General features: G+C 39.7%; 1 long non-coding RNA gene across 3 annotated transcripts in view; it reads left to right on the plus strand.

The window, feature by feature from the left end:
• Positions 1-3346: 3346 nt before the first annotated feature.
• The window catches only part of LOC139747221 (uncharacterized), a 54962-nt gene continuing 31661 nt past the window's right edge, over positions 3347-26647 (plus strand). For 2 of the 3 annotated variants that reach the window (XR_011712355.1, XR_011712353.1), the window contains exon 1: positions 3347-3361. This is a non-coding gene — a long non-coding RNA (uncharacterized lncRNA). Of the gene's footprint in view, positions 3362-3476; positions 3492-26647 lie in introns of those variants that run through there. The other variant, XR_011712354.1, reaches the window with a different exon arrangement.

Below are 26647 nucleotides of genomic sequence, written 5' to 3' on the forward strand. Positions count from 1 at the left end.
AAATATATAACAACAGATTCTTGATTCCAGATTACAGTCGAGAAAACTTTGAAACATTTGACACGAAATTCGCAGTATCAGTTGGACAAAACTTGTTGACGTTTACACAGTAGAGGAAATGTGGAATAATTCTAAAAGCACACTACTCAAGATTGAAAATAAGCAAATTCCACGAAATACTAAGAGAACTTGCAATATTTCAAAACCATTATAGGTTAACAGAGAATAGAAGGACTAATTTCCCAAAAGTTGAAAAGATATAAGAAATCAAAATCAATGGGGACCGATGAAAATCACTAGGAATTCATCAAATTCCAAAAAGAGTGTAAGGTTATACGACAGATTAAACGCGTGGAAGAAAAGAGCATTTCCTTGAAAGTTAAGGATAACCCTAAGGAAATCTTCAAGCATATAAGAAAAAGGAAGAAAGTAACAGAAGTAATTATAATATTACGAAAGGAACTTGACACACTAACTCCTGACGATAAGAAAATGGCTACAATATTAAATCATTTCTTTCACTCAGTATCCACAATTAAAGAAACATCTCAAATTCCGCAACCAATGAAAATGTTTCAAGGATCTGATGAAGAAGACTTGAAGGTTAGAGAAGTAGAGCTCTGAGTACATGAATACCTGGACCAATTTCATCCTAACAAAACGAAAGGCCCAAATAACTCAGCCCCAAGATTTTTAAATGAGATCAGGAGAAAGCTAATATGACCTCATGACAAAAATATTCAACAAATCTCTATCGGATAGTCAGGTGCCAATTGACTGGAAACTAGCAAATGCTACTCCTATATATAAAAATGGAGACAAAAACTGTGCCTTGAACTACCGGCCAATTAACCTTACGTAAGTCTTAGGTAAAACGATGGAAAAAATAATACGAGACAAGATTGCAACGTTTCTAGATCACCAAATCATATCGGACAACAAACACGGCTGCCGCAAGAGAAGATCCTGTGCTATTTATCAGAATTGGGACGAAAAAGTAACGTCTGATGAGGTACATTTAGATTTCCAAAAGGCTTTCGATAAATTACTTCATAAGAGTCTTTTACACAACCTCAAAGCTCATGTATTTGGTGAAGAACTTTGTACAAGGACCTGAGACTGGCTTACCGGAAGAAAGCAGCGTTTATCATTAAACGGCGAAGCCTCAGATTTGCTAGACGTAACAAGCTGTGTGCCTCAGGGACTGGCAATAGCCCCAATTCTTCTCACAGTATACGCTAATGACCTAGAACTTGATCTCATATCTAAAATCACCAAATTTTCTAACGATACTAAAATAGGAGGTAGAGCTGTAAAAAGGCGGGACTGCGAAATAATTCAAAGAGATCTTAACTTACTAACAGAGTGGTTAGACAGATGGCAAATGAAGTTTAATGTCGACAAGTGTAAAGTTATGCACTTTAGAGACAAGAATATACTCTAGGACTGCAAAGTATTCGGAAACTCTAAGGTAAATGAAGAAAAGGACCTTGAAGTTGTCGTTAGCAACAATCTGAAGTACACTAAACAGTGTCAAGCAGCAAGCAAAACAGGCAATCAAATGTTAGGTTTCATAGACAGGAGTATAGATTACACGACAACAGAAGCAATTCTCACCTCTTATAATTCTCTAGTAAGACCGCACCTCAAATATGCAGTCCAGTTTTGTTCCCCAAACTATAAAAAAGACGAGGGAAAATTAGAACAAAGACGCGCGAGAAAATTGATCCCTTCTCTTAGAATTCTGACATACGAAGAGAGGCTAAAACGATTGGATCTCTTCTCACTGAGAAAATATAGAGTTCGCGGCGACTTGGTCCATGGACTCAAATTTCTAAACAAGTTTGATAAAGCAAATCATGAGCATCTTTTATGAATACAATAAAATGCAGTTACCAAGACAAATGGAATAAAACTCAAGGCTGAAAGATATTATACGGACGTGGGATAAAGCTTCTTTTCTTATAGATGTATTGAGCACTAGAATTTGTTACCGTCACACGCAGTGAATGTTTAGACTGCAAATACCTTCAAAAGCTGTTTAGATACAGATATTTCATAGATTCAGGTATACTCTGACATAAACGCCAGAAATAAACTGTAAGAATGAAAGCGGTAACGGGGACAGCAGAGGGCTAACATGCAGCAGCGGGGAGTTAATGATAGCTTAAAAAACTGCTGAGCGGAATTAAATTTTCTTGTCAAGTTAAACAAACAAACTTTGTCACGGCCATACAGGTATTTGATGGCCCACCAAGAGAACATAGTTATAACGCCATTTTAAGAACAGGGGGAACGCATTACTGACCAGCGAAAAGCTACCGAGTCAGCGATTTCAGGGCAGGGGAAACGTGTCTTGACCCATCTGGTCCTGGTTTACGAATGTCAGAGTATCAGGTGAACCTGGTTGACCTCAAGGTCACACTCGGACAATAATGGTCTGGCTTGGCTTAGCTTAGACTATTTAGTGATGGACTGTCTTTATTCTTACCTTGCATAAGACTGTTTTTCTGTTTCCTCAACTGTGAGATCTTCTTTTTTTTTTTTTTTTTTACATTTCTTCATCCATATTTTGTATCAGAATACTGCTCACACTACCCGTCATGGCATTGTTATTTTCTATCGCTTATAGTGTTTTCCCCTATTTCCCATATCCTATGTACAGTAGACTTTTCTGAGTTTATTTCTTTTATACATGTAATATTTGTTTTACATTTCATATCCATGATTTGTGAGTTTTTTTCTCTGTTTTTCTGAGGATTCCTGATGACGTCTCTGTGAAGGCGAAAAACAAATAGAACGAATAATTTTGGACAGCTAATGTTTGAGCACCCGCCTACTGACCAATAGACATGACTTGCTAGCCTTAGTAGAAAAGAAAAATCCATACATCGCGGAGCCATGCACTTCTCAGTATCTAGGCGTTCATATTGCATTCCAACGATTTAGTTGTTCAGTTACTACCCTCGCCAACAACTATTTCGAAAGAAAAGTATCTATTGGCGACACTGGCAAAATTTTCCGAGTTTCGAAAAGCTTATACGAGGTAAGCGACGGTAATGTATAATGTATAATTCATGTCTTTTGAGAGTCACTTGATCCCGTCGTACATTTCAGTTTCAAATTAGAATCATCAATTTTTGTCTTTTGTGGCAAAGGTGTTTTCGTAAGGTGTAGTTTATACGTAACGTCCACGTGTGGCTGCAGCTGCTGCTGACCTCATCATTCGTCATGCCCGCCACCCACACCCTCCCTACAGGTCCCCTGAACGCGAGTATAAGACCAAACGCCAGAACCCTCACACCTCAAACCTCACGTCGTGACCGACCGCTAGAGGAACGACTAGTGCTCCCGCTACAAAGTAAAATAGAACATTTATTGTCACTAACCGAGAATGTTATGGTGAAGTGTGTTATGAGCGTTCGACGTGCCACTTAAACTCTTGCACAGGGATCTGTTACCACCAAAGATTGAACCCTTTTATCAGTGCGGTACGCTTTATTTCTATTTCTTAGGGTCGTATCACGAAGAAAAGTCCTCTCTTTTCAAGTATTTTAGTCAGACATTTACCATGGTTCTGGATATTCCTAAGTCCTCTTGGCAATAAAGGTATCCCTCAGGAATCTGTCCTATCATTTACTCTCTACCCTTTTTAACCTCGAAATCTATTCACTCCTTCGCAGATGACTTTGTTCAACATTCTTTAGCTTACTTTCCCTCCCCTCCTCTCTTACTCGCACTGAAATTATTTATCTTCATACTTTGGAGATGTACAGTTTCTCAGAGATGAGAATCTAAAACGTAGATATATTAAGATTGTGCAAAATCACGAGTTCTGCCCATATAAGTGTCTAAATTTCACTCGTTTTACTAATGAACTTTAGAACAATAATATTCTCCCCACAATAATATAAGCATATTTGGCATAACCCTATCTTCCATTTTTTCTTAGAAATCCTACATCGATTCGTCTGCTTCCATAATCGTATTTTTCTATGGGTAGCTTTTCTGTGTCTACAAAGGTCTTATTCAACCTTAGATGGAATATTGCTTACGTGTCTTGGATCGCTCCTCCTTCAGATATAACCTCTCTTCAACCATCCCTTTCCGTCCACTGTAGCGTTTCTGCCGTCTCTCTGTTTTATAGAAAATATTTCGGCCAGTGCTCTTGTGAGATATCTCTGTGAACCAATGACTGATATTTAGACCCACAGTACACGATTGACTGCTGTTTCCCATGGCATCTTTTGTCTTTCCCTCTTCCTATGAAATTCTTATCATTAAGAGAGATGATCTAGTACAATATCTCGCCAGCTACTCTTAGAGCAGTTCAATAGGTAGTAGGCTGTTGACATCAGCCGCCCAGGGTCCTGACTGAGGGGCATTAAAGAAGTGCCCATAACCATCTTGCACCTTCCATGTTAGGACTGTTGGTTTTTATTTCCCTCATCAGAACGGGACAACGGTGGGTAGTCCAGCCATCTTCTTGCAAGTACCATACACCTACGCAAACCTCACTCATTTACTTCACATAAGTTCTTTTGCAGTCTCTTGTCTGCACAATTAGTTTTAAACATAATCATGACTGACTCCAACAAACCTGTGGCTCATAGTCCCCAGCATCAGAGGTGCTAAGAATCTCCGGGTATCCATCTGACTGTACAGCCAATTCGAGGGAGGGCTTAGATAGTAGCAATACCGGCCCCTCCAACGACCTTTTCTTCTATGATAGACCTGCCTCCTATTATACTCCCGATACCAACATTCATGGTCTCTCTAGAGCCTCCCTTCCGTAGAGCGCCATAGGCTAGTACGTTTCAAAACATCTTACTTCTCTCTGAGGCCCATGTGTAATATAATATTCTAACTAGCTCTTTTTTCTTATCGATCTATACTCTCCAATCACTATTTCAGTTCACGCTTCGAGGACCCTGAGTCAACAAATTTTCATGTCATCTGATAAAACTCTGGTGGATGTTTACAGAATTCCTGTAGAAGTTGTAATATATTCTAAATTGTACAAACTCGTAAGGATCTTTATGTTAGAGCACCCGCCTACTGACCAATAGACATGACTTGCTAGCCTTAATAGAAAAGAAAAATCCATACATCGCGGAGCCATGCACTTCTCAGTATCTAGGCGTTCATATTGCATTCCAACGATTTAGTTATTCAGTTACTACCCTCGCCAACAAATATTTCGAAAGAAAAGTATCTATTGGCGACACTGGCAAAATTTTCCGAGTTTCGAAAAGCTAACATTCGTTAACACCCAGTGTCTAGCTGTCATGTATAATGCACCGAAGCCGCAGCTCCCTTTACACATTTAGGCCCATAAAACTTTCCATGGTTTACCAAGACGCTTCACATACCCTGGTTCAATCCATTGGCAGCACGTCGAGTCCGGTAAACCACATCGTTCTAATTCACTCCATTCCATGCACACCTTTTACCCTCTGCCATGTTCAGGCCCCGATCGCTCAAAATTTTTTTCACTCTATCTTTCCACTTACAATCTGGTCTCCTACTTCTCCTCGTTCCCTCCACCTCCGACACATATATCCTCTTAGTCAAAATTTCCTCACTAATTCTCTCAATGTGACAAAACCATTTCAGTACACGCTCTTCTGCTCTCTCAACCACACTCTTTTTATTACCACACATCTCTCTTACCCTTTCATTACTTACTCGATCAAACCACCTCACACCTAATATTATTATCATGCATCTCATTTCCAACGCATTCACCCTCCTCGGCACAACTCTATCTATAGCACATGCATTACAACCATATAACATTGTTGGAACCACTAGTCCTTCAAACATACTCATTTTCGCTTTCCGAGATAACGTTCTCGCCTTCCACACATTCTTCAACGCTCACAGAACCTTCGCCCCCTCCCCCACCCTGTGACTCACTTCCGCTTCCATGGTTCCATCCGCTGCTAATTCCACTCCCAGATATCTAAAACACTTCACTTACTCCAGTCTTCTCTCCATTCAAACTTACCTCCCAAATTACTTTTCCTTCAACCCTATTGAACCTATTAACCTTTTTTTTTCTCATTAAATCTCAGCTTTCTTCTTTCACACACTTTACCAACCTCAGTCACCAACTTCTGCAGTTTCTCAAAAGAATCAGCAACCAGCGCTATATCATCAGCGAACAACAACTGACTCACTTCAAAAGCCCTCTCTTCCACAACAGACTGCATACTTGCCCTTCTCTCCAAAACTCTTCCATTAACCTCCCTAACAACCCTATCCATAAACAAATTAAACAACCATAGAGACATCAAGCACCCCTGCCGCAAACCTACATTCACTGGAACCAATCACTTTCCTTTCTTCCTACTTGTACACATACCTTACATCCTCGAAAAAAAACTTTTCACTGCTTCCAGCAAAACTATCTCCTAGACCATGTACTCTTAATACCTTCCACAGAGCATCTCTATCAACTCTATCATAGGCCTTCTCCAGATTCATAAATGCTACATACAAACCCATCTGTTTTTCTAAGTATTTCTTACATACATTTTTCAGAGCAAACACCTGATCCACACATCCTCTACCACTTCTGAAACCACACTGCTCTTCTCTAATCTGATGTTCTGTACATGCTTGTACTCTTTCAGGCAATACACTCCCATGTGATTTCCCAGGAATACTCAACACACTTATACCTCTGTAATCTAGACCCTCAATTTTATCCGCCTTGAATTTGTACAATGGCACTATGCATGCATTTCGCCAATCCTTAGGCACTTCACCATAAATTATATATACATGGAATATCCTCAACAGCCAGTCAACAACACAGTTACCCTCTTTTTTAATAAATTCCACTGCAATACCATCCAAACCCGCCGCCTTGCCGGCTTTCAACGTCCGCAAAGCTTTCACTACCTCTTCTCAATTTACCAAATCATTTTCCCTGACCCTCTCACTTTGCACACCATCTCGACCAAAACACCCTATATCTGAAACTCTATCATCAAACACATTCAACAAAACTTCAAAATTCTCACTCTATCTCACTCTCACTTCACCACTACTTGTTAGTACCTCCCCAGCAGCCCCCTTTACCGATTTTCCCATTTTTTTTCTCATGTCTTACGCACTTTATTTACCATCCTCCAAAACATCTTTTTATTCTCCCTAAAATTTGATGATAATCTCTCACCTCTTGCACCTTTCTCATAGCCTTTTGCCTCTTTCTTTTATATATCTCCAAGTTTTTTGCACTATTTCCTGCAAATATCGTCTAAATGCCTCTCTCTTCTCTTTCGCTAGCAATCTTACGTCTTCATCCCACCAATCACTACTCTCTGTAATCTGCCCACGTCCTACCTTTCTTATGCCACAGGCATCTTTTGCGCAAGCCATCACTGCTTCCCTAAATACATCCCCTTCCTTCCCCAGTCCCCTTACGTCATTTGCTCTCACCTTTTTCCATTCTGCGCTCAATCCCTCCTGGTACTTCCTCACACAAGTCTCCTTTCCAAGCCCACTTACTCTCACCACTCTTTTCACCCCAACATTCTCTCTTCTTTCCTGAAAACCTCTACATATCTTCACCTTTGCCTGCACAAGATAATGATTAGACATCCTTCCCGTTGCGCCTCTCAGCACATTAACATCCAAAAGTCTCTCTTTCACGCGCCTATCAATTGACAAGTAATTCAATAACGCTCTCTTGCCATCTCTCCTACGTATGCATATGTATATCTCTCGTTTCAAAGCAGGTATTCCAAATCTCTAGTCCTTTTTCTGCACACAAATCTACAAGCTCTCCACCATTTCCATTTACAACACTGAACACCCCATGCACACCAATTATACCCTGAACTGCCATGTTACTAACTCTTGCATTCAAATCACCCATCACTATAACCTGGTTTCGTGCATAAAACTGCTAAAACACTCAATCAGCTGCTCCTAAAGCACTTGCCTTTCATGATATTTTTTTTTCGCATGACCAGGTGCATAGGTTCCAATATTCACCCATCTGTCCCTGGGAATAGGGGAGAAAAAAAATCCATGGGGATTGGGGAGAAAGAATACTTCCAACACATTCCCGCGTGTCGTAGAAGGCGACTAAAGGGGACGGGAATGGGGGCTAGAAACCCTCTCCTCCTTTTATTTTAACTTTTTAAAAGGGGAAACAGAAAGAGTTACGTGGGGAGTGCTCAACCTCCTTGGACACTCAGATTGGGGTGTCTACATGTGTGCGGTTGTAATCAAGATGAGAAAAACGGAGAGATAGTTAATATGTTTGAGAAAAGGCTCCTGGATGTTTTGGCTCTGAGTGAAGCGAAGCTCAAGGGTAAAGGGGAAGAGTAGTTTAGCAATATCGAGGGAGTAAAGTCAACGATTATTAGGGAAGTGAATACAAGAGTTTTGGAGAGAAGATCAAGTATGCAGTCTGTTGTGGATGAGAGGGCTTGGTAAGTGAGTCAGTTGTTGTTCGCTGATGATATAACGCTGGCGGCTTATTCGGGTGAGATACTACAGAAGCTGGGGACTGAGTTTCGTATAGTGTGTGAAAGAAGAAAGCTGAGTGTAAATGTAAATAAGAGCAAGGTTATCATTAGCTTCAGTTGGATTGAGGGACAAGTTAATTGTGAGGTACGTTTGAATGGAGAAAAACTGGAAATGAATTGTTTTAGTTATCTGGGAGTGGATTTGGCAGCGGATCGATCCATGGAATCGGAAGTGAATTACTGGGTGGGGAGGGGACGAAGGTTCTGGGAGCTTTGAAGAATGTGTGGAAGGCATGGACGTTATCTCGGAGAGCAAAAATGGGTATGTTTCCTAGGCATGGGCAATAGATAGGGTTGTGCGGAGGAGGAATGTTGTGTTGGAAATGTAATGCTTGAGGACAAGACCTATAGTGAGTTCAGTAGGCTCCATCACCTATGAATTGTCAAAGGGGTTACTTTCTTTGTCAAGCCCTTTAGTGGGTAAGATATCAAATTCTAATATCATGAACAATGTAGATTTAGTTAACAAGCTCAACAATATCAATGTTGATTTTGATTTCAAACTTGTTAGCTTTACTTTTTCTTCACTTTTCACAGAAGTTCCAGTTTATGACCTTTTAGAACATTTATTTGATGTTTTGGATAATATCTATCTATCTGTTCCAAAGTCTGTTTTCATTTAACTGATATAATTGTATATAAAAGACTGTGGATTTCAATTCAATGAGAGGTTATTGTGCTCGAAAATTTGGTATTGCAATGGGTAATCCTCTTTCTCTTGTAGTACGTAATCTTCATATGGAATTCTTTGAAGCAAAATTGTTAAAAGATATCTTACCCTCTGATGCAATTTCGCTTAGGTTTGTAGACTATGTTCTTTGTGTTTGGCCAATAAATGAAAATTTACAAACATTTCTCCCCATACTTAACAATTTAGCATCTTCAGTCAAATTTACTATAGAAAGTGAAATAAAGGTATGTTACTATTTTCAGATTCCATGATCCATAGGCAAGGAAACAAGTTTGTTCAGCACATACAGAAAAGCTTCTGATTTATGCTCATATATCCATTGTTACTCATCTCAACATGACAGACATGAATTATCATTTCAATCAATGTTTCTTTAGAGCATTACGTATTTGCAGTCCAGAGTTTTTTAATGATAAGTTTGATAGGATATATTCTATTGGGTCTAAGTTAAAGTACCGCAGATATTTCATTGAAAAATCCCTTATATTAGCTAGGAAATTATTCAATAGAGTTGAACCGAAACATCCCATTGACACCAAGAATCTTTTAGTTCTCCCTTTTAATGATATTTCTACTTTATATCTCATGTTGCTGAAATCCTTTGATGTAAACGTTGCCCTCACCAACAACAATACTATAAAGAATATCTTATTCAGGAACTCCCCAGAAAATTCTCCTTGATGTATATATAAGGTGCCACGTTGAATTTGTGATAAGTTTTATGTTGGGCAGACTGGTAAGGATCTTTCTGTTAGACTTTAGCAACATGAATACAGTATAAATACGGCAATTTCTGATAAGTTTTATGTTGAGCAGACTAGTAACGATCTTTCTGTTAGACTTAAACAGAATGAATATAATATAAGAACAGGATAAGAAGCAAATACCCTTTTCAATCATGTTAAAAACTATGACCATTGTAATGACTGGAGTAATGCCATCTCAGTTATTAACCCTAACTCAATTACCACGAGAAATATCATTGAATCTTCTATCATTAGATACACAAAGAAACATAACCTTAATAATAGCGAAATTCTATACAAATTGGATAGCTTTATCGTTGAAAATCTTTGTAAACATTTTCCATTCTTGTCCATATAAGTTGATGATAGGCTCGTTGTCTGTCTAGGACACTCACTTGCTTACCAAATGACGTCTCTTCGTTGTATGTCAACTGACTGTTATATTTCTTTCTTGTATGTCCCCTGATGATGTGATTATCACACGAAGGTGCAAGTGCAAACATCATAGTATATCATTTTCCCCGTGGACTCATAGAAATATAGTTGATCACGTTCAGAACATTAATCCTTTCCACTATATATATATATATATATATATATATATATATATATATATATATATATATATATATATATATATATATATATATATATATTTTATTTATTTATTCTGCTTTGTCGCTGTCTCCCGCTTTTGCGAGGTAGCGCAAGGAAACAGACGAAAGAAATGGCCCAACCCACCCCCATACACATGTATATACACACACGTCCACAGACACAAATATACATACGTATACATCTCAATGTACACATATATACACACACACAGACACATACATATATACCCATGCACACAATTCACACTGTCTGCCTTTATTCATTTCCATCGCCACCTCGCCACACATGGAATACCATTCCCCTCCCCCCTCATGTGTGCGAGGTAGAGCTAGGAAATGACAACAAAGGCCCCATTCGTTCACACTCAGCCTCTAGCTGTCATGCTATAATGCCCGAAACCACAGCTCCCTTTCCACATCCAGGCCCCACACAACTTTCCAGGGTTTACCACAGACGCCTCACATGCCCTGATTCAATCTACTGACATCACGTCAACCCCGGTATACCACATCGATCCAATTCACTATTCCTTGCCCGCCTTTGGCCCTCCTGCATGTTCAGGCCCCGATCACTCAAAACTTTTTCTCTCCATCTTTCCACCTCCAATTTGGTCTCCCTCTTCTCCTCGTTCCCTCCACCTCCGACACATATATCCTCTTGGTCAATCTTTCCTCACACATTCTCTCCATGTGCCCAAACCATTTCAAAACACACTCTTCTGCTGTCTTAACCACGCTCTTTTTATTTCCACACATCTCTCTTACCCTTACATTACTTACACGATCAAGCCACCTCACACCACACATTGTCCTCAAACATCTCATATCCAGCACATCCACCCTCCTGCGCACAACTCTATCCATAGCCCACGCCTCGCAACCATACAACATTGTTGGAACCACTATTCCTTCAAACATACCCATTTTTGCTTTCCGAGATAATGTTCTCGACTTCCACACATTCTTCAAGGCTCCTAGGATTTTCGCCCCCTCCCCCACCCTATGATCCACTTCCGCTTCCATGGTTCCATCCGCTGTCAGATACATTCCCAGATATTAAAACACTTCACTTCCTCCAGTTTTTCTCCATTCAAACTCACCTCCCAATTGACTTGACCCTCAACCCTACTGTACCTAATAACCTTGCTCTTACTCACATTTACTCTTAACTTTCTTCTTTCACACACTTTACCAAACTCAGTCACCAGCCTCTGCAGTTTCTCACATGAATCAGCCACCAGCGCTGTATCATCAGCGAACAACAACTGACTTACTTCCCAAGCTCTCTCATCCCCAATAGACTTCATACTTGCCCCTCTTTCCAAAACTCTTCCATTTACCTCCCTAACAACCCCATCCATAAACAAATTAAACAACCATGGAGACATCACACACCCCTGCCGCAAACCTACATTCACTGAGAACCAATCACTTTCCTCTCTTCCTACACGTACACATGCCTTACATCCTCGATAAAAACTTTTCACTGCCTCTAACATCTTTCCTCCCACACCATATATTCTTAATACCTTCCACAGAGCATCTCTATCAACTCTATCATATGCCTTCTCCAGATCCATAAAAGCTACATACAAATCCATTTGCTTTTCTAAGTATTTCTCACATACATTCTTCAAAGCAAACACCTGATCCACACATCCTCTACCACTTCTGAAACCACACTGCTCTTCCCCAATCTGATGCTCTGTACATGCCTTCACCCTCTCAATCAATACCCTCCCATATGATTTACCAGGAATACTCAACAAACTTATACCTCTGTAATTTGAGCACTCACTCTTATCCCCTTTGCCTTTGTACAATGGCACTATGCACGCATTCCGCCAATCCTCAGGCACCTCACCATGAGTCATACATACATTAAATAACCTTACCAACCAGTCAACAATACAGTCACCCCCTTTTTTAATAAATTCCACTGCAATACCATCGAAACCTGCTGCCTTGCCGGCTTTCATCTTCCGCAAAGCTTTCACTACCTCTTCTCTGTTTACCAAATCATTTTCCCTAATATATATATATATATATATATATATATATATATATATATATATATATATATATATATATATATATATATATATATATATATATATATATATATATATATATATATATATATATATATATATATATATATGTATATATATATGTGACAACAAAGGACGTAAGGGAAATGGGGAAGGAATGGAATGTCTTTAGGGAGGCACTGATCGCTTGCATAAAAGATGCTTGTGGCTTGAGAAGCGTGGAAGGTGGGCATATTAGAAAAGGTAGTGAGTGGTGGGGTGAAGAAGTAAGATTATAAGTGATGGAGAAAAGTGAGGCATTTGGACGATTTTTGTAGGGAAATAATGCAAATGGCTGGAAGATGTAAAAAAGAAAAAGGGAGAAGGTCAAGAGAAAGGTGCAAGAGATGAAAAAGAGGGTAAATGAAAGTTGGGATGAAAGAGTATCATTAAATTTTAGGGAGAATAAAAAGATATTTTGGAAGGAAGTAAGTAAAGGGAAAAAATGGAAACATCAGTGAAGGGGGCTAATTGGGAGGTGATGACAAGTAGTGGCGATGTGAGAAGATGGAGTGAGTATTTTGAAGGTTTGTTGAATGTGTTTGATGAGAGAGTGGTAGATATAGGGTGTTTTGATCAAGGTGGTGTGCAAAGTAAGAGGGTTAGGGAGAATGATTTAGTAAAATGAGAACAGGTAGTAAAAGCTTTGCTGAAGATGAAAGCCCGCAAGGTAGGGGGTTTGGATGGCCTTGCAGTGGAATTTATTTAAAAAAGGGGGTGACTGTATTGTTGACTGGTTGGTAAGGTTATTTAATGTATGTACGATTCATGGTAAGGTGCCTGAGGATTGGCGGACTGTTTGCGTAGTGCCATTGTACAAAGGCAAAGGAGATAAAAGTGAGTGCTCAAATTACAGAAGTATGAGTTTGTTGGGTATGCTTAGGAAACTGTATGGGAGTGTATTGAATGAGAGGGTGAAGGCTTGTACAGAGCATCAGATTGGGGAAGAGCAGTGTGGTTTCGGAAGTGGTAGGGGATGTGTGGATCAGGTGTTTCCTTTGAAGAATATATGTGTGAAAGACTTTTTTAGAAAAGCATTCATGGATCTGGAGAAAGTATATGTTAGAGTTGATAAAGATGCTCTGTGGAAGGTATTAAGAATATATGGTGTGGGAGGCAAGTTGTTAGAAGCAATGAAAAGTTTTTATCGAGGTTGTAAGGCATATGTACGTGTAGAAAGAGAGGAAAGTGATCGGTTGTCAGAGAATGTTGGTTTGCAGGAAGCGTCTGTGATGTCTCCATGACTGTTTAATTTGTTTATGGATTGAGTTGTTAAGGAGGTCAATGCAAGAGTTTTGGAAAGAGGGGCAAGCATGCAGTCTATTGTGGATGAGAGAGCTTGGGAAGTGAGTCAATTGTTGTTCGCTGATGATACACCGCTGGTGGCTGATTGATGTGAGAAACTGCAGGAGCTGGTAACTGAATTTGGTAAAGTGTTTGAAAGAAGAAAGCTGAGCAGAAATGTGAGGAAGGTTATTAGATACAGAAGGGTTGAGGGACAAGTCAATTAGGAGGTAAGTTTGAATTAAGAAAAACTGGGGGATGTGAAGTGTTTTAGATACCTGGGAGTGGGTTTGGCAGCAGATTGAAACATGAAAGCGGAAGTGAATCATAGGATGGGGAAGGGGGCGAAAGTTGTGGCAGCGTTGAAGAATGTGTGGAAGTCAAGAACATTATCTCGGAAAGCAAAAATGGGTATGTTTGAAGTAATAGTGGTTCCAACAATGTTATATGGCTGCGTAGCTTTGGCTATGGATAAAGTTATGCAGAGGAGGGTGGACATGCTGGAAATGAGATGTTTGAGGACAATATGTGGTGTGAGGTGTTATGATCGAGTAAGTGATACTAGGGTAAGAGAGATGTATGGTAATAAAAAGAGTGTGGTTGAGAGAGCAGAAGAGGGTGTTTTCAAATGGTTTGGTCGTATGGAGAGAGTGAGTGAGGAAAGATTGACCAAGAGGAGATATGTGTCATAAGTGGAGGGAACGAGGAGAATTGGGAGACTAAATTCGAGGTAGAAAAATGGAGTGAAAAAGATTTTTAGTGATCGGGGCCCGAACATGGATGAAAGGCGTGCAAGGAAAAGAATGAAATGGAAAGATGTGGTATACCGGGGTCGACCTGCTGTCAATGGATTGAACCAGGGCATGTGAAGTGTCTGGGGTAAACCATGGAAAGTTCCGTGGACCCTGGGTGTGGAAAGATAGCTGTGCTTTCGATGGAGTATACATGGCAGGTAGCAGTACCTTGCGCACATGAGGGGGGAGGGGGTAGCTATTTCATGTGTGGCGGTGTGTCGAAAGAAATGAATAAAGGCAGACAGCATGAATTATATACATGTGTATCTATGCATATGTCTGTGTGTAGAAATGGATTTGTATGTAGCATTTATGGATCTGGAGAAGGCATATGAAAGAGTTGATAGAGATGCTCTGTGGAAGCTATTAAGAATATATGGTGTGGGAGGAAAGCTGTTAGAAGCAATGAAAAGTTTTTATCGCGGATGTAAGGCATGTGTACGTGTAGGAAGAGAGGAAAGTGACTGGTTCTTAATGAATGTTGGATTGAGGCAGGGATGCTTGATGTCTCTATGGTTCTTTAATTTGTTTATGGATTGGGTTGTTAGGGAGATGAATGCAAGAGTTTTGGAAACAGGGGCAATTATGCGGTCCGTTGTAGATGAGAGGGCTTGGAAAGGGAGTCAGTTGTTGTTCGCTGATGATACATCGCTGGTGGCTGATTCTTGTGAGAAACTGCAGAAGCTGGTGACTGACTTCGGTAAATTGTGTAAAAGAAGAAAGCTGGGAGTAAAGATAAATAAGAACAAGGTTATTATGTACAGTATGGTTCAGGGACAAGTCAACTGGGAGGTAAGTTTGAATGGAGAGAAACTGGATGAAGTAAAGTGTTTTAGATATCTGGGAGTGGATTTGGTATCGAATAAGTGGAAGCGGAAGAGAATCATTGGGTGGGGGAGAGGGCATAAATTCTGGGAGCGTTGAAGAATGTTTGGAATTCGAGACATTATCTTGGAAAGCAAAAATGGGTATGTTTGAAGGAATAGTGGTTCCAACAATGTTATATATTTGCGAGGCGTGGGCTATAGGTAGAGTTGTGCGGAGGAAGATGGATGTGCTGGAGATAAGATGTTTGAGGACAATATGTGGTGTGAGGTGGTTTGATCGAGAAAGTAATGAAAGGGTAATAGAGATGTGTGGTAATAAAATGAGTGTGGTTGTGGAAGCAGAAGAGGGTGTTTTGAAACGGTTTAGTCACAATGAGAGAACGAGTGTGAAGAAAGATTGACCAAGAGGATATATGTGTCAGAGGTGAAGGGAACGAGGAGAAGTGGGAGACCAAATTGGAGGTGGAGAGATGGAGTGAAAAAGATTTTGAGTGATCGGGGCCTGAACATGCAGGAGGGTGAAAGGCTGGCAAGGAATAGAGTGAATTGGATCGAGGTGGTATACCGGGGTCGTCGTGCTGTCAATGGATTGAATCAGGGCATGTGAAGCGTCTGGGGTAAACCATGGAAAGTTCTGTGAGGCATGGATGTGGAAAGGGATCTGTGGTGTCGGGCATTATTGCATGACAGCTAGACACTGAGTGTGAACGAATGGGCCTTTGTTGTCTTTTCCTAGTGCTACCTCGCACACATGAGGGGGGAGGGGGATGTTATTCCATTGGTGGCGAGGTGGCGATGGGAATGAATAAAGGCAGACAGTGTGAATTGTGTGCATATGTATATATGTATGTGTCTGTGTGTGTATATATATATATATATATATATATATATATATATATATGTGTACTTTGAGATATATGGGTATGTATATTTGCGTGTGTGGACGTGTAGGTATATACATGTGTATGGTGGTGGGTTGGGGAATTTCTTTCGTCTGTTTACTTGCGCTACCTCGCAAACGCGGGAGACAGCGACAAAGCAAAATATATATATATATATATATATATATATATATATATATATATATATATATATATATATATATATATATATATATATATATATATTTTTTTTTTTTTCAAACTATTCGCCATTTCCCGCGTTAGCGAGGTAGCGTTAAGAACAGAGAACTGGGCCACTGAGGGAATATCCTCACCTGGCCCCCTTCTCTGTTCCTTCTTTTGGAAAATTAAAAAAAATTGAGAGGGGAGGATTTCCAGCCCCCCGCTCCCTCCCCTTTTAGTCGCCTTCTACGACACGCAGGGAATACGTGGGAAGTATTCTTTCTCCCCTAACACCAGGGATAATATATATATATATATATATATATATATATTTTTTTTTTTTTTTTTTTTTTTTTTTTTATACTTTGTCGCTGTCTCCCGCGTTTGCGAGGTAGCGCAAGGAAACAGACGAAAGAAATGGCCCAACCCCCCCCCCCCATACACATGTACATACACACGTCCACACACGCAAATATACATACCTACACAGCTTTCCATGGTTTACCCCAGACGCTTCACATGCCTTGATTCAATCCACTGACAGCACGTCAACCCCTGTATACCACATGACTCCAATTCACTCTATTCCTTGCCCTCCTTTCACCCTCCTGCATGTTCAGGCCCCGATCACACAAAATCTTTTTCACTCCATCTTTCCACCTCCAATTTGGTCTCCCTCTTCTCCTCGTTCCCTCCACCTCCGACACATATATCCTCTTGGTCAATCTCTCCTCACTCATTCTCTCCATGTGCCCAAACCATTTCAAAACACCCTCTTCTGCTCTCTCAACCACGCTCTTTTTATTTCCACACATCTCTCTTACCCTTACGTTACTTACTCGATCAAACCACCTCACACCACACATTGTCCTCAAACATCTCATTTCCAGCACATCCATCCTCCTGCGCACATCTCTATCCATAGCCCACGCCTCGCAACCATACAACATTGTTGGAACCACTATTCCCTCAAACATACCCATTTTTGCTTTCCGAGATAATGTTCTCGACTTCCACACATTTTTCAAGGCTCCCAAAATTTTCGCCCCCTCCCCCACCCTATGATCCACTTCCGCTTCCATGGTTCCATCCGCTGACAGATCCACTTCCAGATATCTAAAACACTTCACTTCCTCCAGTTTTTCTCCATTCAAACTCACCTCCCAATTGACTTGATCCTCACCCCTACTGTACCTAATAACCTTGCTCTTATTCACATTTACTCTCAACTTTCTTCTTCCACACACTTTACCAAACTCAGTCACCAGGTTCTGCAGTTTCTCACATGAATCAGCCACCAGCGCTGTATCATCAGCGAACAACAACTGACTCACTTCCCAAGCTCTCTCATCCCCAACAGACTTCATACTTGCCCCTCTTTCCAGGACTCTTGCATTTACCTCCCTTACAACCCCATCCATAAACAAATTAAACAACCATGGAGACATCACACACCCCTGCCGCAAACCTACATTCACTGAGAACCAATCACTTTCCTCTCTTCCTACACGTACACATGCCTTACATCCTCGATAAAAACTTTTCACTGCTTCTAACAACTTGCCTCCAACACCATATATTCTTAATACCTTCCACAGAGCATCTCTATCAACTCTATCATATGCCTTCTCCAGATCCATAAATGCTACATACAAATCCATTTGCTTTTCTAAGTATTTCTCACATACATTCTTCAAAGCAAACACCTGATCCACACATCCTCTACCACTTCTGAAACCGCACTGCTCTTCCCCAATCTGATGCTCTGTATATGCCTTCACCCTCTCAATCAATACCCTCCCATATAATTTACCAGGAATACTCAACAAACTTATACCTCTGTAATTTGAGCACTCACTCTTATCCCCTTTGCCTTTGTACAATGGCACTATGCACGCATTCCGCCAATCCTCAGGCACCTCACCATGAGTCATACATACATTAAATAACCTTACCAACCAGTCAACAATACAGTCACCCCCTTTTTTAATAAATTCCACTGCAATACCATCCAAACCTGCTGCCTTCCCGGCTTTCATCTTCCGCAAAGCTTTAACTACCTCTTCTCTGTTTACCAAATCATTTTCCCTAACCCTCTCACTTTGCACACCACCTCGACCAAAACACCCTATATCTGCCACTCTGTCATCAGACACATTCAACAAACCTTCAAAATACTCATTCCATCTCCTTCTCACATCACCGCTACTTGTTATCACCTCCCCATTTACGCCCTTCACTGAAGTTCCCATTTGCTCCCTTGTCTTACGCACCCTATTTACCTCCTTCCAGAACATCTTTTTATTCTCCCTAAAATTTACTGATAGTCTCTCACCCCAACTCTCATTTGCCCTTTTTTTCACCTCTTGCACCTTTCTCTTGACCTCCTGTCTCTTTCTTTTATACTTCTCCCACTCAATTGCATTTTTTCCCTGCAAAAATCGTCCAAATGCCTCTCTCTTCTCTTTCACTAATACTCTTACTTCTTCATCCCACCACTCACTACCCTTTCTAAACAGCCCCCCTCCCACTCTTCTCATGCCACAAGCATCTTTTGCGCAATCCATCACTGATTCCCTAAATACATCCCATTCCTCCCCCACTCCCCTTACTTCCATTGTTCTCACCTTTTTCCATATATATATATATATATATATATATATATATATATATATATATATATATATATATATATATATATATATATATATATATTTTGCTTTGTCGCTGTCTCCCTATCCCCAGGGATAATATATATATATATATATATATATATATATATATATATATATATATATATATATATATATATATATATATATATATATATTGACGTTTGTGGAAATGAATTATACATTTAACTTTTCCATAGCCAGAGGTTGAACCATTATTTGACATTCATTTTTCATCTCATTTCAAGCTAGACGTTTCAGTTTTCTAAATTATTTCTTATATTTTTCATATGTATATATATGTATATGTGTGTGTGTGTGTGTATATGTGCGTATGTATGTGTATGTATGTATATATGTATATATATATCTATATATATATATATATATATATATATATATATATATATATATATATATATATATATATATATATATATATATATATATATATATATATATATATATATATATATATATATATATATATATATATATATATGTATATATATATATATGTATATATATATATATATACATATATATATATATATATATATATATATATATATATATATATATATATATATATATATATATATATATATATATATATATATATATATGTACATACTATCCCTGGGGATAGGGGTGAAAGAATACTTCCTACGCATTCCTCGCGTGTCATAGAAGGCGACTAGAGGGGACGGGAGCGGGGGGCCAGAAATCCTCCCCTCCTTGTACTTTTTAACTTTCTAAAATGGGAAACAGAAGAAGGAGTCACGCGGGGAGTGCTCATCCTCCTCGAAGTCTCAGACTAGGGTGTCTAAATGTGTGTGGATGTAACCAAGATGTGAAAAAAGGAGAGATAGGTATTATATATGAGGAAAGGAACCTGGATGTTTTGGCTCTTAGTGAAACGAAGCTCAAGGGTAAAGGGGAAGTGTGGTTTGGGAATGTCTTGGGAGTAAAGTCAAGGGTTAGTGAGAGGACAAGAGCAAGGGAAGGAGTAGCAGTACTCCTGAAACAGGAGTTGTGGGATTATGTGATTGAATGTAAGAATGTAAATTCTCGATTAATATAGGTAAAACTGAAAGTTGATGGAGAGAGATGGGTGATTATTGGTGCATATGCACCTGGGCATGAGAAGAAAGATCATGAGAGGCAAGTGTTTTGGGAGCAGCTGAATGAGTGTGTTAGTGGTTTTGATGCACGAGACCGGGTTATAGTGATGGGTGATTTGAATGCAAAGGTGAGTAATGTGGCAGTTGAGGGAATAATTGGTATACATGGGATGTTCAGTGTTGTAAATGGAAATGGTGAAGAGCTTGTAGATTTATGTGCTGAAAAAGGACTGGTGATTGGGAATACCTGGTTTAAAAAGCGAGAGATACATAAGTATGTATACGTATACGTATGTAAGTAGGAGAGATGGCCAGAGAGCATTATTGGATTACGTGTTAATTGACAGTCGCGCGAAAGAGAGACTTTTGGATGTTAATGTGCTGAGAGGTGCAACTGGAGGGATGTCTGAGCATTATCTTGTGGAGGCTAAGGTGAAGTTTTTTATGGGTTTTCAGAAAAGAAGAGTGAATGTTGGGGTGAAGAGGGTGGTGAGAGTAAGTGAGCTTGGAAAGGAGGCTTGTGTGAGGAAGTACCAGGAGAGACTGAGTACAGAATGGAAAAAGGTGAGAACAATGGAAGTAAGGGGAGTGGGGGAGGAATGGGATGTATTTAGGGAATCAGTGATGGATTGCGCAAAAGATGCTTGTGGCATGAGAAGAGTGGGAGGTGGGTTGATTAGAAAGGGTAGTGAGTGGTGGGATGAAGATGTAAGAGTATTAGTGAAAGAGAACAGAGAGGCATTTGGACGATTTTTGTAGGGAAAAGATGCAATTGAGTGGGAGATGTATAAAATAAAGAGACAGGAGGTCAAGAGAAAGGTGCAAGAGGTGAAAAAGAGGGCAAATGAGAGTTGGAGTGAGAGAGTATCATTAAATTTTAGGGAGAATAAAAAGATGTTCTGGAAGGAGGTAAATAAAGTCCGTAAGACAAGGGAGCAAATGGGAACTTCAGTGAAGGGCGCAAATGGGGAGGTGATAAGAAGTAGTGGTGATGTGAGAAGGAGATGGAGTGAGTATTTTGAAGGTCTGTTGAATGTGTTTGATGATAGAGTGGCAGATAAAGGGTGTTTTGGTCGAGGTGGTGTGCAAAGTGAGAGGGTTAGGGAAAAATCATTTGGTAAAAAGAGAAGAGGTAGTAAAAGCTTTGCGGAAGATGAAAGCCGGCAAGTCAGCAGGTTTGGATGATATTGCAGTGGAATTTACTAAAAAAGGGGGTGACTGTATTATTGACTGGTTGGTAAGGTTATTCAATGTATGCATGAGTCATGGTGAGGTGCCTGTGGATTGGCGGAATGCGTGCATAGTGCCATTGTACAAAGGCAAAGGGGATAAGAGTGAGTGGTCAAATACAGAGGTATAAGTTTGTTGAGTATTCCTGGTAAATTATATGGGAGGGTATTGATTGAGAGGGTGAAGACATGTACAGAGCATCAGATTGGGGAAGAGCAGTGTGGTTTCAGAAGTGGTAGAGGATGTGTGGATCAGGTGTTTGCTTTGAAGAATGTATGTGAGAAATACTTAGAAAAGCAAATGGATTTTTATGTAGCATTTTGCATCTGGAGAAGGCATATGATAGAGTTGATAGAGATGCTCTGTGGAAGGTATTAAGAATATATGGTGTGGGAGGCAAGTTGTTAGAAGCAGTGAAAAGTTTTTATCGAGGATGTAAGGCATGTGTACGTGTAGGAAGAGAGGAAAGTGATTTGTTTTCAGTGAATGTAGGTTTGCGGCAGCCACCAGCGATGTATCATCAGCGAACAACAACTGACTCACTTCCCAAGCTCTCTCATCCCCAACAGACTTCATACTTGCCCCTCTTTCCAAAACTCTTGCATTTACCTCCCTAACAACCCCATCCATAAACAAATTAAACAACCATGGAGACATCACACACCCCTTCCGCAAACCTACATTCACTGAGAACCAATCACTTTCCTCTCTTCCTACACGTACACATGCCTTACATCCTCGATAAAAACTTTTCACTGCTTCTAACAACTTGCCTCCCACACCATATATTCTTAATACCTTCCACAGAGCATCTCTATCAACTCTATCATATGCATTCTCCACATCCATAAATGCTACATACAAATCCATTTGCTTTTCTAAGTATTTCTCACATACATTCTTCAAAGCAAACACCTGATCCACACATCCTCTACCACTTCTGAAACCACACTGCTCTTCCCTAATCTGATGCTCTGTACATGCCTTCACCCTCTCAATCAATACCCTCCCATATAATTTACCAGGAATACTCAACAAACTTATACCTCTGTAATTTGAGTACTCACTCTTATCCCCTTTGCCTTTGTACAATGGCACTATGCACGCATTCCGCCAATCCTCAGGCACCTCACTATGAGTCATACATACATTAAATAACCTTACCAACCAGTCAACAATACAGTCACCCCCTTTTTTAATAAATTCCACTGCAATACCATCCAAACCTGCTGCCTTGCCGGCTTTCATCTTCCGCAAAGCTTTCACTACCTCTTCTTTGTTTACCAAATCATTTTCCCTAACCCTCTCACTTTGCACACCACCTCAACCAAAACACCCTATATCTGCCACTCTATCATCAAACACATTCAACAAACCTTCAAAATACTCACTCCATCTCCTTCTCACATCACCACTACTTGTTATCACCTCCCCATTTGCGCCCTTCACTGAAGTTCCCATTTGCTCCCTTGTCTTACGCACTTTATTTACCTCCTTCCAGAACATCTTTTTATTCTCCCTAAAATTTAATGATATTCTCTCACCCCAACTCTCATTTGCCCTTTTTATCACCTCTTGCACCTTTCTCTTGACCTCCTGTCTCTTTCTTTTATACATCTCCCACTCAATTGCATTTTTTCCCTGCAAAAATCGTCCAAATGACTCTCTCTTCTCTTTCACTAATACTCTTACTTCTTCATATATATATATATATATATATATATATATATATATATATATATATATATATATATATATATATATATATATATATACATATATATATATATATATATATATATATATATATATATATATATATATATATATATATATATATATATATATATATATATATATATATATATATATATATATATATATATATATATATATATATATATATATATATATATATGTATATATATATATATATATATATATATATATATATATATATATATATATATATATATAATTCTTTTTTTTTTTTTTTTTTTTTTTTTATACTTTGTCGCTGTCTCCCGCGTTTGCGAGGTAGCGCAAGAAAACAGACGAAAGAAATGGCCCAACCCACCCCCCATACACATGTACATACACACGTCCACACACGCAAATATACATACCTACACAGCTTTCCATGGTTTACCCCGGACGCTTCACATGCCTTGATTCAATCCACTGACAGCACGTCAACCCCTGTATACCACATCACTCCAATTCGCTCTATTTCTTGCCCTCCTTTCACCCTCCTGCATGTTCAGGCCCCGATCACACAAAATCCTTTTCACTCCATCTTTCCACCTTCAATTTGGTCTCCCTCTTCTCCTCGTTCCCTCCACCTCCGACACATATATCCTCTTGGTCAATCTTTCCTCACTCATTCTCTCCATGTGCCCAAACCATTTCAAAACACCCTCTTCTGCTCTCTCAACCACGCTCTTTTTATTTCCACACATCTCTCTTACCCTTACGTTACTTACTCGATCAAACCACCTCACACCACACATTGTCCTCAAACATCTCATTTCCAGCACATCCATCCTCCTGCGCACAACTCTATCCATAGCCCACGCCTCGCAACCATACAACATTCTTGGAACCACTATTCCTTCAAACATACCCATTTTTGCTTTCCGGGATAATGTTCTCGACTTCCACACATTTTTCAAGGCTCCCAAAATTTTCGCCCCCTCCCCCACCCTATGATCCACTTCCGCTTCCATGGTTCCATCCGCTGACAGATCCACTCCCAGATATCTAAAACACTTCACTTCCTCCAGTTTTTCTCCATTCAAACTCACCTCTCAATTGACTTGACCCTCAACCCTACTGTACCTAATAACCTTGCTCTTATTCACATTTACTCTTAACTTTCTTCTTCCACACACTTTACCAAACTCCGTCACCAGCTTCTGCAGTTTCTCGCATGAATCCGCCACCAGCGCTGTATCATCAGCGAACAACAACCGACTCACTTCCCAAGCTCTCTCATCCCCAACAGACTTCATACTTGCCCCTCTTTCGAAAACTCTTGCATTTACCTCCCTAACAACCCCATCCATAAACAAATTAAACAACCATGGAGACATCACACACCCCTGCCGCAAACCTACATTCACTGAGAACCAATCACTTTCCTCTCTTCCTACACGTACACATGCCTTACATCCTCGATAAAAACTTTTCACTGCTTCTAACAACTTGCCTCCCACACCATATTTTCTTAATACCTTCCACAGAGCATCTCTATCAACTCTATCATATGCCTTCTCCAGATCCATAAATGCTACATACAAATCCATTTGCTTTTCTAAGTATTTCTCACATACATTCTTCAAAGCAAACACCTGATCCACACATCCTCTACCACTTCTGAAACCACACTGCTCTTCCCCAATCTGATGCTCTGTACATGCCTTCACCCTCTCAATCAGTACCCTCCCATATATATATATATATATATATATATATATATATATATATATATATATATATATATATATATATATATATATATATATATATATATATATATATATATATATATATATATATATATATATATATATATATATATATTTATATATATATATAGTAGTTTTGATGCACGAGACCGTGTTATAGTGATGGGTGATTTGAGGGCAAAGGTGAGTAATGTGGCAGTTGAGGGAATAATTGGTATACATGGGGTGTTCAGTGTTGTAAACGGAAATGGTGAAGAGCTTTTTGTTTTATGTGCTGAAAAAGTACTAGTGATTGGGAATACCTGGTTTAAAAAGAGAGATATTCATAGATATACGTATGTAAGTAGGAGAGATCGCCAGAGAGCGTTATTGGATTAGGTATTAATTGATAGGCGTGCGAAAGAGAGACTTTTCGATGTTAATGTGCTGAGAGGTGGAACTGGAGGGATGTCTGATCATTATCTTGTGGAGGCGAAGGTGACGATTTTTAGAGGTATTCAGAAAAGACAGGAGAATGTTGGGGTGAAGAGAGTGGTGACAGTAAGTGAGCTTGGGAAGGAGATTTATGTGATGAAGTACCAGGAGAGACTGAGTACAGAATGGAAAAAGGTGAGAGCAAAGGCGGTAATGGGAGTGGGGGAGGAATGGGATGTATTCAGGGAAGCAGTGATGGCTTGCGCAAAAGATGCTTGTGGCATGAAAAGATTGGGAGGTTAGCACATTAGAAAGCGTAGTGAATGGTGCGATGAAGAGGTAAGATTGTTAGTGAAAGAGAAGAGTGAGGCATTTGAGCGATTTTTGCAGGGAAATAATGCAAATGAGTGGGAGATGTATAAAAGAACGAGGCAGGAGGTCAAGAGAAAGGTGCAAGAGGTGAAAAAGAAGGCAAATGAGAATTGGGGTGAGAGGGTATCATTGAATTTTAGGAAGAAAAAAAAGATGTTTTGGAAAGCGGTAAATAAAGTGCCTGAGACAAGGGAACGAATGGGAACCTCAGTGAAGGGGGCTAATGAGGAGGTGATAACAGGTAGTGGTGATGTGAGAAGGAGATGGAGTGAGTATTTTGAAGGTTTGTTGAATGTGTTTGATGATAAAGTGGCAGATATACGGTGTTTTGGTCGAGGTGGTGTGCAAAGTGAGAGGGTTAGGGAAAATGATTTGGTAAACAGAGAAAAGGTAGTAAAAGCTTTGTGGAAAATAAAAGTAGGCAAGGCAGAGGGTTGGATGGTATTGCTGTAGAATTTATCAAAAAATGGGGTGACTGTATTGTTGACTGGTTGGTAAGGTTATTTAATGTATGTATGACTCATGGTGAGGTGCTTGAGGGTTGGCGGAATGCGTGCATTGTGCTATTGTATAAAGGGAAAGGGGACAAATGTGAGTGCTCTGTTGAGTATTCCTGGTAAATTATATGGGAGGGTATTGATTGAGAGGGTGAAGGCATGTACAGAGCATCAGATTGGGGAAGAGCAATGTTGTTTCACAAGTTGTAGAG

Source organism: Panulirus ornatus, chromosome 67 (genome assembly GCF_036320965.1).
Source record: "Panulirus ornatus isolate Po-2019 chromosome 67, ASM3632096v1, whole genome shotgun sequence".
NCBI lineage: Eukaryota > Metazoa > Arthropoda > Malacostraca > Decapoda > Palinuridae > Panulirus > Panulirus ornatus.